The sequence below is a fragment of the Phascolarctos cinereus genome, unplaced genomic scaffold (genome assembly GCF_003287225.1).
Source record: "Phascolarctos cinereus isolate Bilbo 61053 unplaced genomic scaffold, phaCin_HiC Scaffold_7;HRSCAF=346, whole genome shotgun sequence".
Taxonomy (NCBI): Eukaryota; Metazoa; Chordata; class Mammalia; order Diprotodontia; family Phascolarctidae; genus Phascolarctos; species Phascolarctos cinereus.
Window position 1 is genome coordinate 26551015 of NW_027556180.1, and position 14047 is coordinate 26565061.

The 14047-nt window shown below is 38.6% G+C and overlaps 1 protein-coding gene across 2 annotated transcripts in view; it reads right to left on the reverse strand.

Moving 5' to 3' along the window:
* The window catches only part of BCHE (butyrylcholinesterase), an 89083-nt gene extending 87217 nt beyond the window's left edge, over window positions 1–1866 (reverse strand). Inside the window, exon 1 of one of the 2 annotated variants that reach the window (XM_020988810.2) lies at window positions 1653–1866. The gene's annotated coding sequence lies outside the window, so the exon portion shown is untranslated. Of the gene's footprint in view, window positions 1–1598 lie in introns of both variants that reach the window. The other variant, XM_020988809.2, reaches the window with a different exon arrangement.
* Window positions 1867–14047: the final 12181 nt, after the last annotated feature.

A 14047-nucleotide genomic window follows, 5' to 3' on the forward strand; every position in this document is an offset into this window, starting at 1 on the left:
TAGCACAATGAGATTACTGGTCCTGGAGTCAGAAGGATGTGAGTTCAAATCCTGATTCAGATACCTATGAGCTATATGGTCCTGGACAAGTCACTTGAACCCTCTAATCCCCACCCAGTTTCCTCCTATAAAATAGGGATAATAACCATACCTACTATAAAGGGATTTTGTGAGGACCAAATGAGACTGTATTTATAAAGAACTTTGCAAACCCAAAAGCACTCTGTAAAAACAAACTGTTATTATTATGAGCACAGACCCTGGTATACAATAGGCATTTAATAAATGCCTAATTGGATATGGCACTTATCCTGAAGATGGATTTTTAAACATTTCAGAGTATGTGAAATTGTGCAAAATGGAATAGGGCTTACGTGGGGTCAGTGGGAGGGGTTATCCTGATCTTTTAAATCAGGAATTGGTCCTCAGCTGTCTTATATGCAAATAAAATGCTGACCCAAAGCCAGGAGCAGTTCACAGGTGATATGAATAAATGTTCCCTTTTTTTAAAGGGCAGTTATGTTTGAAATCTTTGTAACAAAGAAAATCTTTGGGTAAAAGCCTTTTGTGGTATTTGCTTTTCAGTGGCTAACCGTCTACCTAAAGATAATCAATAGTATTAAAGTGTATTTCAGAGTAAGAAGTGAAATATTAAAAAAAAGTTAGTGGTACTGAATTTGTTTATGTCTTGCTTGATAATAGATAAGAGACTGCTAACTGTGTAGAAATCCTCACTACTACAAGACCCAAAGTAATAATGCAAGGACAGAGAACTTTGTTACTCTAGTTAGGAAATTTGTCAGTCTCTTCTCATTGGTCATTCAGAAATATTCCATTCTGTTTCCTAAAAGCTCTTTGACAGTCCTATACTTATCCCTGAATTTAATAATTGTTCGTACATTTGTCAGGTATAGCTCAAATTCAGTCCAAATGATCTTGTCAAGGTAATAGTAAACATTGCCAAAATGAACATCATTGATTTCTGTTCAAGGAAGAGAATCAATAAAACCTTAGCACTGTTACAGAAATAATTATCCATTAAGTGTAACTTCAATCAATTCTCACCTTTCATTCAAACTCTAGGTGAGCTCATTTCAGAGAAGAAAAGCCAGAAGATACAAAAAATCCTTAGGTTTCACTAAAGTTGGAAGTGGCCAAATATGGATTAATTTCAAAATACTAAAACTAAGTCAATAGGTAACTATCTAACTCAAAAAAAAAGGTAAATACACACACACAAGAAAAGCCAATGACCACAGCTGTTGAACTTCAAGAAAGTGACGAATCAGCATGCAATGAATTTAGAACATAAGGCTATCACACTCAAAGGGTAGTATAAAAAGGGATGAAAAATACACATAAGCAAAAAATTCCTTTTTCAACTAGAAAACAAAGTTTCCTCACCCCCCAGTGCACACAAACTTATGAAGATTGAAATCCCTGAATGCTGACAAGGGTTCATCCACCCTCCTTCCAGTCCCATCTGATCCCCTCCAGCATCACAAACATACATGGCAAAATAGAGACGTAGATCACAATCCCCAAAGAGCTTCCTTGCTGCTTCCTGGAGTCTGCTCCATACATGCAGAATGACTTACCCTGTTCCCCAGCCACAGAGATGATAAAGTTTCTAAGGACTCGGAATCACTTACTATTTCAGTGAAATGTAGCCTGCAGCTGCTGCTCCGAGCTTCGGAATTGGACAACCCCTAATCAACTGTTACTGACACAGAGCTCGCGAGACTTGGCAGCAGCAACCTGATCTAGAGGCAGCCGATCCTTAGTTTCTGACATCTGTTCCAAGGCTAATGGTATATAGTGGGAGCAATGATTCAGTTGCAAGAGCCTTACAGGGTTCCTGTGGGCCTATCTGAAAGGGAAAACACAAAGAATTCTTAGAAAAAAAAAGCCACAATTTGGCAACAATGGAAGTCTTTCATGGAGCTAAGAAACTATTTTTTTTAACCCCTGAATATCTGGGGTAAAGTTGTTTCACTCTTTTTGCCTTAGGTTTAAAGGATTACAGGATGTTCAAAGGAAACACAGGTATTTCAAGTGTGGGAAGTCACTCCCTATGCCTGATGGGGCTGTAGTCCTTGAAATCCAGGATGATGAAAACGAAACCAGAAGAGTCCAGATGCCCTCAGTAGGCACTGCCAGGCAACTCCCACCCCCACCAATTAAAGGCTCCCACATTAGCCACATGGTGATTAATGGCCCTTTGGTAATAACAAAATGTTTTGTCATTGTCCCAATTTATCAGCCCTCCTAAACAAACAGTAGAGTATTCACAGTTACCGAGTAAATTTGGACTGTGTAGACAACCAAGCCGGATATATTCTCTCAGCTGCCTGATTGATTAAATAGCCCCTACCCTCAATCTCTATCTCTGTGTCTATCTCTATACTTAAAACTTTTTGGTTCAGGATTCAGTTTGCAATTCAGTTGTGAAAACTCCCTTCACAGAGGTAGATCAGAGACTCCTCTGTGATTATATTTGTAGAGTGTTGTCTGGGGAAAATGGAAGTTTAAGGGCTTTGGCCAAAGTATGCATCAAAAGCAAAATTGCAGCCTGGCCTTTGTGATTCCAAATCAATGCTATACAATATGAGGGAGAGAGAGAAAGAGAGAGAAAGAGAGAGAGAGAGAGAGAGAGAGAGAGAGAGAGAGAGAGAAGAGAGAGAGAGAGAGAGAGAGGAGAGAGAGAGACAGAGACACAGAGAGAGAGAGAGAGGGAGGAAGGGAAGGGGAGAATGGATATATGGAGAAAGATTAGATAGATAGATAGATAGATAGATAGATAGATAGATAGATACTCTGTGTGTATATGTGTGTGTGTGTTTGTGTGTGTATAGTGAATAGTATACCTGATAATTGCATTTTGGTGATTATGCTTACAGAGAGTCATTTGCAAAGGGGTAAATAAAAACAACCACCAAAAAGAACTAGCCATTTACTGTTACAGGAGAATTATTTTGAACTTCACAAAACAGATAAAACAAAACCCTAGAGGTGACTTAAATGTTTCACAATTGGGGAACGATTAAAGAAATTGTGATACATCAATGCCATGGGTGACTCTAAGGCAGTTAATACTGACAAGTGCAATAATTCAAATTGCAAAAGAAGAACCAGGAAAATGGAGTGCAAGTTTCCTCCTACTTGGCTGCTTCTAACCCTCACAAGAAGGAACAGTGTATGAGAAGGAAATACCTCAGAATTGTGTTGAAGACATCAAACCAAACTGAAGAGCCCCAAATTCTAAGGAATACTTGGCTACGTTGAGCAAAACACATGACTCGGGACACTGGAGGGAGATGCCCAGAAGGGCTTCCTGCTGGCTTCTGGGCAGATGTCATTTGGAGTGCTGTGGGCAGTTTTGGATGCCAATTATTAGGAAGAATATTTATAAATTGGAGGGCTTGAAGATGATGATGTGTAAAGTGAGAAGGGTCTCTGGATCGTGGTATATAGAGATCAGTGAAAATATCTGGGGAAGTTGGTGGAGAAGGAAAAACTAAAATGAGAGTTTTAAAAATATGAAGGATTATAAAAATGGTGAGCTCATTGATTTTAGAAAAACCTGGAAAGACTTAGACCTTTGAAGGAAGACACTACCCACCTTCAGAGAAAGAAGAATTCATAATTAGAAGCATGTACAGTATGGTTTTACATATATGTATATATGTGAGTATATGTGAGTATATGTGTGTGTGTGTGTGTGTGTGTGTGTGTATGTAAGTGTCTATTCACATTTAATTGTAGCCCTCCCTGGGAAGCGTGGGGAGGGAGGGAGAAAAAAAAATACACAAGAGAGAATGAAAGAATATTTTAAAAGAACAGCAAACCTGAGTATCTTTAAAAACAATGAGTAGTATTTATTGTGTAGTTTTTTAAAATAAAGTAAATGGCCAAAATTTATATTGAATCCTCTCTTTATGTTCTGTAGCGTACATGGAGATTTTGTGGTTGTGGTTGTTTTGTATTTAAGTAAATGAATAAAATATTTAAAGCTATCACATGGCAGAGAGAGGAAACTTGTTTTTCTTGGCCCCAGAGGACAGAATAAGAGCACAAAATAATTTTATTTATAAATAGCTGCCTCTAGGATTGATATGAAGGAACACACACACACACACACACACACACACACACACTTTCCTAATAATAGATTATAGCTGTTTAAAAGTGTAATAGGCTCCCTTGAAGTACTCAATGAATTATTTCAAGCAAAGAATGATCAATTATTGTGAACATTTAATAAGAAATACAGCTCAGAATGTGGATTTAAGAGGCCAGAAAGGTCTCTCCCAAATTCAAGGGCAAGAGATTTCTGTGTGTATATGTCTTTATATATACACACATATCCTATATGTGTATATATGTCAATGTGTGTGGTGTAGGTGTGTGTGTGTATAGTTGGCAATCCTATGACTTTTATTTCTGTCTTTTCTTAGTCTAATGATAAAAAGTAGCTCCAAGAAGTCATAGCATGCACAGTAACCACACCCCAGAAAACTATCTCAGCAGATGGGCTAAACCTGGTTGGGGGTTATTGAGAGTCCAGGGAGATATCTATCCCAAGCATGTGAAGACTTCTCCTGGCAGAATGGGTAGATGAAAACGATATGTTCCAATGGCCATGAAGATAATTGAAGCAGATGCTGTTGAGTGCTTAGAGGTTGGTTAGACATGAAAGATGCCAAAGTCATTCACTGCATTTCAGGCCATTGCCAGTCATCCTGACTTTTGTCTTTCCCCTGTACCTCAATGATTCTGGAAGAGAGAGTGAGGCCAATGACTTCATGCAACTCTGACTCACTTAAATCCAATTTATGCATGACTCAAATAAATCACCTGTATCATTTTACCATTTACATTTTACTAGTTGATTATCTTATTATTTTACTCTTACCTCAAAGTCCTGTGGCTACAGGCAAATGATGAAGCAACAGGTGCAGATACATGGGGAGTTGTTGTCATGAAACTGCACAAAGGTGGCCCAGGCCATAGAGTCATTTCACTGGACTGAAGCAACAGTGGGATTCAACAGCTCTACCAAGTATCTGAGTAGCCTTTCTTAATGCCCACACTCTCATTTCCTGGCATGAGGAAGGGACTAGAAAAGGTGCCCTAAAAATGTTCTGCTCCGCATAAGCTAATCCTGGCTGGCTTACTGTGGCAGGCAGGGATCCCACCCTGCAACTGAAAAACAAAAGTTGTACAAAGACTTTTGTGAAGATGACTCCACTCACCATTGGTACATGGAATGTGTATATGCTTATGGAAAACATGGAATCTAGCAGACCTAGAATGCAAACACGTCTTTTTGCAAGGGAACTTAACAGTTATCACATCCTAATAGCAGCCCTGTCTGAAAAAAAGGATGGCAAAAGAAGGCCAGTTTAAAAAAATTGGAGTTGGATACACATTTTTCTAGAGTATCCTCAGTGACGGGGAAAGCCATGAAGCTGGTGTAGGTTTTGCAATCAAATCTAGTCTAGTAAACAAGCCTGTATACCTCCCAAAAGGAGTGAATCACAGGCTTGTGACAATGTGATTGCCACTTGTAGGAAAGTACCATGCCATCGTCATCAGGGTGTATGTTCCCACCATTATAAACTTTGATTGGGTCAAGGAAAAACGTTATGATGATCTGGAGACCCTCACCATCAATGTACTGGAAGAGGACAAGTTTGTAATTCTGGGTGACTTTAATGCCAGAATAGGCAGTGGGTCCTTGGGAGGAATGGAATCAGAAACAGCAACAGCAATGATCACTTACTTATGAAGACTTGTGCATCCCATGACCTTTTCAACACCAACGCTGTCTTCTTTTTACTTAAACAGAATAAAACTTCCTGGATGCAACCTCGCAGCAAACATTGACATTTAATAGATTATTTGATTGTAAAAAGAGACAGACAGTGATAGACTTATCCTTTCCAAGTTATACATTGCATTCAACAAAAGCTGCAGCTTTAAAGCAAGACAACTACCAGAAGACTTAAGGTCAACAGATTAGAATGCTTTGTTTGTTGCTAACTTGGAGGGAAAGCTGAGCCAACACATGGTTGGCAACTGTGGAGCGGAAAAGGAGCAGTAGCTTTCAGAGATTTAGTGTACAGCACCATTTTTACTCATCTGGGCCAGAACACTTGCAAACATCAAGATTGGTTTGACAAAAATGATGGGGAATTTAGAAGTCATGAAACAAAAAATGAGAACTCCACAAGGTTTACCAGCAGAATAGTCCATACATCTCTAAGATGGAATCATTTAACTCTATCAAAAGTAAAGAGCAAGTGAAACTTAGAGAAGTGAAGGATTCTTAGCTTAGTAAGAAGGCAGATGAAAGTCTTATACTGATAGTAACAACCTAAACCATTTTTATGATGCCCTGAAGACTATTTTTGGGCCAAAGATCTTTTGTACATTTCAACTACTCAGTGGGGATGGAGCCACACTAATCAGTGATAAGGACATAATCATGGAGAGATGGGCTGAACACTTCCATACTGCTCTCAACAGATTGCGATTAACCAATGCTGAAGCCACTGACTACCTCAGGTTGAAGTCAATCTCTCTCTAGCAAACTTCCAACTGAAGAAGAGGTTTTGAATGCCATGTCTCCTCTCATGGGACAAAGTGAAAGTGCTGATTCTGTTCTGGCTGAGATTACAAGGCAAGGGGTTGACCACTCATACAAAAGATGACTGAAATCTTCCAGATTATGTGGCAAGAGAAGGTTGCCTTCCAGGAGTTTCAGGATGCATCCATTGTCCATCTCTACAAAGGGAAAAGAAATAGGTTGTCCTATGCCAATCATGGGGTGATGGTGGAGTTCTCTCTTAGTCATTGCTGGCAAGATTCTTGCCAGAGTCTTCCTTAATAGGCTGATCCTTCACCTGGAATACGATCATCTACCTGAGAGCCAGTGTGTCTTCAGAAAGGGCCAAGGAACAGTCAACATGGTGTTTGCGGCCAACAACTTTAGGAGAAATGCCAGGAGCAGAACAGAATACATATCTGCACACATTGTTTGTTGATCTGACCAAGAACTTTGATACTCAGTTTTGAGAGCTTGTGGAACATCATGTCAAAATTTGGTCATCTGGAGAAGTTCATCACTATTGAACATCGGTTTCATGATGGCATGACACTGTTTTCACGCTTTCCCAGTCACCAATGCAATGAAGCAAATTTGTATGCTTCCTCCCATGCTTTTCAGCATGATGTTTTCAGTGGCATCAGATGCCTTCAAAGAGAACAAAAAGGACATCAAAGTCACCTACCATACTAATGGCAAATGACAAGACCAAGATGGAGGCAGAGTTGGTGCACATCTTTTTGTTTGCAGATGAGTATGCACTCATTGCAGCCTCTGAGGCTGAGATGCAACAAAATATGGATTGATTCTCCGCTACTTGTGCTAATTTTGGCCTAACAACTAACAGTAAGAAAATATAGATTCTCCACCAATCAGCACACCATCCATAAATGGAACCCTGTATTATAGCAAATGGAGAAATTTTGAATACTGTCGATAAGTTCACTTTTCTTGCCAGTATACTTTTCAGGGATGTAGACATAGATAAGGTTGATGCACACATTTCCAGAGCTAGTTCAGTGTTTGGGAGGTTCCAAGGAAAAGTGTGAAGGAGAAGAGTTATTAGGCTGCCTACCAAACTGGAGTCCTACAGAGCCATTGTACTGACCTCATTGTTAGAAGCCCGTGAAACCTGGACGATATAACAGCTCCATTCCAGAAGACTGAATCTCTCCCATTTGAATTATCTTAGAAAGATACTAAAGATCAACTGACAAGATAAGGTAATGGACACTGAGGTCGTTTCTCTAGCCAAACTGCCAAGAGTTCAAACTCTACTGCAGAGAGCATAACTCTGATTGGGCAGCCATGTTGTTCAAAGTATGCCAAAAGGATATTTGCCTAAAAGACTATTTTATGGAGAACTCACACAGGACAGTCAGAATAAGCAGTACAAGGACACTGTCAAGGTCTCTCTGAAGAAATTTAGAATTGATTGTGGGATATGGTAGACACTGGCACAAGACTGTATGGCTTGGCATGCCCACATCAAAGGAGGTACTGTGAAAATTTAGAGAAATCTCTACCCCATATGTTCATATAGACAATTTATGCTTGATCTGTGGTAGAGCCTTCAAAGCACATATTGGTCAGATCAGCCACAGTTAAGACACATTGTGCCTTTATGGCATCATAGTAGTGGCATTTTGGTCATCTTCAAATATGAAAGAAAACAACAAGCATGTATAAATACGTGTACTCATGCATCTATATGTGTATACCTATGTACATACACGTATGCATATAGATATGCACACATGTTTTGTGTACATACATGTGTGTATCTGTGTATGTATAAATGCAAACATATGCATGCATGCATGCATCATTGACTTCAACATGTGTTACAAAGATACTGAGCTTTGATGCTTGGCTAAATATGACAATTTGTGGGTACTTCCCTCATTCTGCTAATCCAATCCAAATTGGCCTTTGTTCATCCATAGTGACTAGTTGACAATTCTATGGCCTATGTTTCTATCAGGCATTTTTCTCTGGTCTAATAGTAACCTGTTAGTACTCTTCAAGCAATCCTGTGTCCATCTGAATTTGCTGGCAAACCATTTAGGATTAACATCAGCTGGCCCCTACATTAACAAACTGATACTTGTCTGTTTGTGGTTTATAGTTACTGATTTAAAGAAGCCAAAGGTATTTTACAAAAAAAAAAAAAATTGATCAGAGAACTAGATACAATATGTCCTTTTTTTCTTTTAAATTCCATGACTAAAGGAATAATACTAAGCCTCTGGAGAGAATCCTCTTTAAGTTTTGAAATGATTAAAACTTTAACCCATAATAGACTGAAGTTTAGCTAAGCATTCATTTTGTCTTGCTACAGTAGTGTAATCATCTAAATAATTATTAATCAAGTTATGCCTCAGTTTGATCCAGAGACTAGTTAGCATCTGTCATAGAGTAGGAACTTGATAAATCACAGAATTTTAGGATAGAATGTTAGATTTAGAATCAGACAGGACCTTGAAAGCCATGTATTCCAATACCCACCCACAACTGAAACTAAGAGATGTTAATTCAGTTGCCCCCAGTACCACAACATTTAAATACCTAACACAGGATTTGAACTTCGGTCTTCCTGACTTGTTTACTGAAGGACTGACTGATTTTTCTCCTTTCTAGAAAAAAAATATTTTACAATGATTTTTCCTTGTTAGCCATTGCTTATATTTATTTTTGATTTTTTGCATTGACCTAGAACCTTCATAGAGACTACATTTCTACACATCTAAGCTCATAAGTCATACTTCTGACTGTAAGAAACTACCTTAAAAGGAGAAAGGGAATAAACATTTATTAAGCACCTACCCTCTGCCAGGTACTGTCCTAAACACTTTTTAAAATGTTATTTCAGCTGTTCCTGACAACAACCCTGACCAGTAGGCACTATTACTATGTCTATTTTTCAGTTGGGGAAACTGAGGCAAAGAGTGGTTAAGTGCTTTGCTCAGTGTCATAAATCTAAGAAGTATCTGAAGCTAGATTTGGACTTAGGTCTTCCTGACTCCAAGTCAGCCTTTTATCTACTGTGCCACCTGTCTTAAGAAAGGGAATGTTTATAATCCATGTTCAATTTGCCTCTGCTAATCTCTAAGTACACTCAAATGATACATCTATCCCATTCCATTCAATGTTTGCTTCTAGAACAACAATATAATCCAATGTGGGGCATGCTGGAAGGAAACAGGAGCACAAGGACACTTCTAGAGGGCCCGTGATCAGCTTGTACAATCCTTGGGAAACATAATATGGACTTATACAGTACAGCTAAGAAGAATATTCTTACCTTTTGAACTGCTCATCCAAATTGTTGTATGTATCCTAAGAATGATAATGACAGAAAAAAATAATAACTATACAAAAGTATCCTTAGTCTTCATGTAAAAGAACTCAGATTGTTTGGTAAAGAATTTTGTACATCACTGCCATGCTACTCTGCTTTAGCCCACAGTGCTTGGAGAAAAGCTAAACATTATATAGTATTTGAAAATAATGGAAAAATAATATATTATAAGAAATGTGAAAGAAGATAATGAAATAAAATAGAGAATATGTCATCAGGAATTTGGGTTCAAATCTCTCCTCTGACAGATAATGACTATGGCACTCTGGGCAAGTCACCTAACCATACTCCCCAGAGTATGACTGGCAGAACACTTGTGGATCTGCATTGGTAGGAGTAGGCAGGTAGGTGGTGCACTGGATGGAGTGCTGAGTCAGGAGGACCAGAGTTCGAATCTACAGTTAGACTAACTGTATGGTCCCAGGCAAGTCACTTAAGCCTGTTTGCTTCAGTTTCCTCATCTATAAAATGAGCTGGAGAAGGAAATGGTAAAAAGTCTGGTAATCCAAACATACACACATGCACCCATACATACAAATATGTGTAAGTATTGTATACATAAGTATTCATATACTTGAGGGGGAGGAAGAGAGAAAGTGAGGGAGGGAGGGAGAGGGAGACAAAGAGAAAGGGAAAGAGAGAGAGAGAGAGAGAGAGAGAGAGAGAGAGAGAGAGAGAGAGAGAGAGAGAGAGAGAGAGAGAGGATACAACTCTCATTGCCAAAGATCACATTGCCTTTGCAAAAGATCATAGTCACTGATCATTGGTGGGCTAGAAGTTTCCCAATGTCTCTGTTCACAGTACAGCCAGTACTGGATAATATTGCTCTAGCCCAGTGACTGAATGAATACAGATTCAGGTTTCAATTGAAGTACATCTATGGCTACATATATACATGCATACACACGTACATGCATGCAGGCATACATTCATAATACCTTGTTGCAGTGTAAAGAAAGTAGAATCAGAACAAACATATATGCAGTCTAAAATTATTTAAAAAAACTATTTCTAGTCTCTTTGATTTAGGTCCCCCCACCCATTCATGCCTTCTAGGACTATGTGAGGTTTGTTCATGGTCTTCTTATAAGGATGTCCCCAGGAATCCAACCCTCATGTCAGGGTCTTTCCTTGTGTCTGCAACATATGGTCAATCCAGGTGGCACAGGGGATAAAACACTGAGCTTGGAGTCAAGAAGAGTCAAAGTCATATCCAGCTTCAGATACTTTCTAGCTGTGTTACTATGGCCAAGTCATTTAACTGCTGTCTGCCTGAGCTTCCTCAAATGTAAAATGGGGATAAAAATAGCACCCACCTCCCAGTGTTGTTTTCTGGATCAAATGAGGTAATATTTATAAAAGGGCTTTTCAAGTACCTGGAACCTGGGAGGCAACAAATACTTATTTTCTTTGTCTAATTTTAAAAATAAAGATGATAATTAAATTCAATAAACACTTATAAAGTGCCTACTATGTGCCAAACACTGTGCTAAGTGCTGGGGACACAAATAAGAAAAAGAGACAGTCCCTGACCTCAAAGAGCTTGCAGTTTAATAGAGGCAGACAAATACAAAAAGAAGCTAAAAAACAAGGGTGGGAAATGAAGGAGTAGCCGATATGGGGGCATGTTGTTCCTTGGAGTGGAAGCCAAGCAGAGCAGCTGATAGAAACTGATTTTGATGATGATGATGGTGATGATAATGATGATGATGATGATGATGATGATGATGATGATGAAGCCAAGCAGAGCAGCTGATAGAAACTGATTTTGATGATGATGATGGTGATGATAATGATGATGATGATGATGATGATGATGAGGGTGGTGATGATGATGATGATGATGATGGTGATGATAATGATGATGATGATGATGATGAGGGTGATGATGATATCAACTGCATCTGTAAGAAGGACACAAAGAAGAAAAAGTACAGAAGGAAATAGAGAAACAGGATATTTTACCACCACCTTCTCAAATTTATTATATGCTAAACATTTCAATAGAATTGATCACCTCTTATAATTATTTTTTCATTCTTGTTTGAATACTTAAATGCTAGCTTTTGTTGGAGGGATTAGAATAAAATAATTGTAAAGCTCTTTTAGGCAATTTCAATGTTCTTTTTTCCCCAAATTAGCTCAGTTCAGTGTCCAAATAAACAGAAATCTCACATTTAACTCAAAAGTGAAGATGAGACTAAAGGGTTTTTTTTGTTTCATTTTAAATATTTTTATCTTTTTTTTTACACTAGCATCTTGAATTTTATGGACTTGTATAAGATCTCACCTTGTTTCCAGTAAAATGTTTTTTTCATAAATACTTATCCTGAAAAAAAAATTGTTGTTTACTTGGAAATCAAGCCATTGAGGTTAACAAGGGCTTAGAAGAGTTTGAGAAACAAGGAAATGGCTTCATTGAGCATATTCAGCTTTCTCAAGGAGTTGAGTTGATTGAGCTATAAATGATGTCTAGTAGAAATTATATGGCAAGGGGAGTTTTGTTTGATTATTTGTTTTAAAGAATAGGGAAATATGTGCAAGTTTGTAGGCAATGGAAGAAAAAAATATTGAGATAGAGATTGAAGATTAGTGAAAGATTGGTTAATAGAAGGGGTAATGCACTAGAGAAGATAGGAATGGATGGCATTGATGGTACATTTAGTAATTTTTGCCCTGACAGGGAACTGTCACCTCTTTGTGATGGGGAAGAAGGACAAGATAGAGTTGGGGAAATGCTGAAGTGGCGGGAGATGATGAGAAGGGAACAAGAGGACCGCAAAGAGAAGTGACCCATTTTTGGTCATGAAATATGACACAAGGTTCTCACCAGAGAGGATGGAGTAGGAGGTGCTTTGGAAGGCTTGAAAAGGGTTGAGAATGTTTGAAAATGCCACTGTGGTGCAGAAACAGATGAACCAGTTAGGAAAATGCAAATATTAAAATAAAATGAAATTAAATTAAAAACTGATTAATATAAAGTCTCATACATAGGCTCAAAAAATCAACTGCACAAGTGTGTGTTAAAGGCGTGGCTAGATATTTGTTAATATGCAAATGGTTTGTTTTATTTTTTTAATTTTCTGAGTCATCAGTATGATGCAGCTGCCAAAAAAATAAATGTGATCTTAGGCTGATTTCTCTCACAAGTTTTTTTATTTTTGGGAGAAAACAATGGAGGTGGAAGCTACATCTCAGTAGGGGGTGAGCTGAGCGTGGCTTTACCAAAGGAAGAGATTGTAAAGCATGAACAACAGAAGGTAAGTGGGAGTTAATCACCAGGTGAGCCAAGTAAAAAGGAATAAATTGTCAAATCATGGGAAATGAAAGAAACAACAAAATAGAAAGGCTGATCTGAGTCAGGGAGCCTTTTCAGAAATAATGGTATCCGCACCAGTTTTTGTGATTGCCATTCCTGTGCATGCCAGCCACTCAGCACCTGAACTCAAAGGGGAATGTGAGTAAGATTCCTCTGCTGCATTAATAGTGGTTACATTAAGGTCTGATCCAGTGTTCTTAACCTTGATTGCTTCATGAACCCCTTTGGACGTCTAATTAAGCCTGTGTACCTTGATGTTGGCCACAGGTAGTGTCTAGGGACAGGAATACAGAGATTGCATCTGATCTAGCAGTGGGTTTAAGAACTACAGTGATTGAAAATTGTTGTTTAGTCTATCATCCATATCCAACTCTTCATGACCCTATTTGGGGTTCTCTTGGCAAAACAGCTAGTGAATATCTGAGATTAGATTAGAACTCAGGTCCTCTTGCCAGGTCCTGTACACCATCCACTTGCACTACCTAGATGCCTCAATTTCAAACTAGTAATAAGCGAAAGGAAGGAAAAAAAGAAAAAGGAAGGAAATACTTATTCACCATTTAAACATCTACCAGGAATTTTCCAAGTCCAAGAGATACTAATTCCTGTCCTCAAGGACCTTACATTCATGTACTGGGGGAGATGAATCATTATTGGAAGTGGTAGCCAGGGATATTAGCGTCTGGGGATTCTCAGTAATGGAGAGTTTATCCGCAGGTCACACCCTTTCCAGGAGCAATGATGTCATATTCATCAC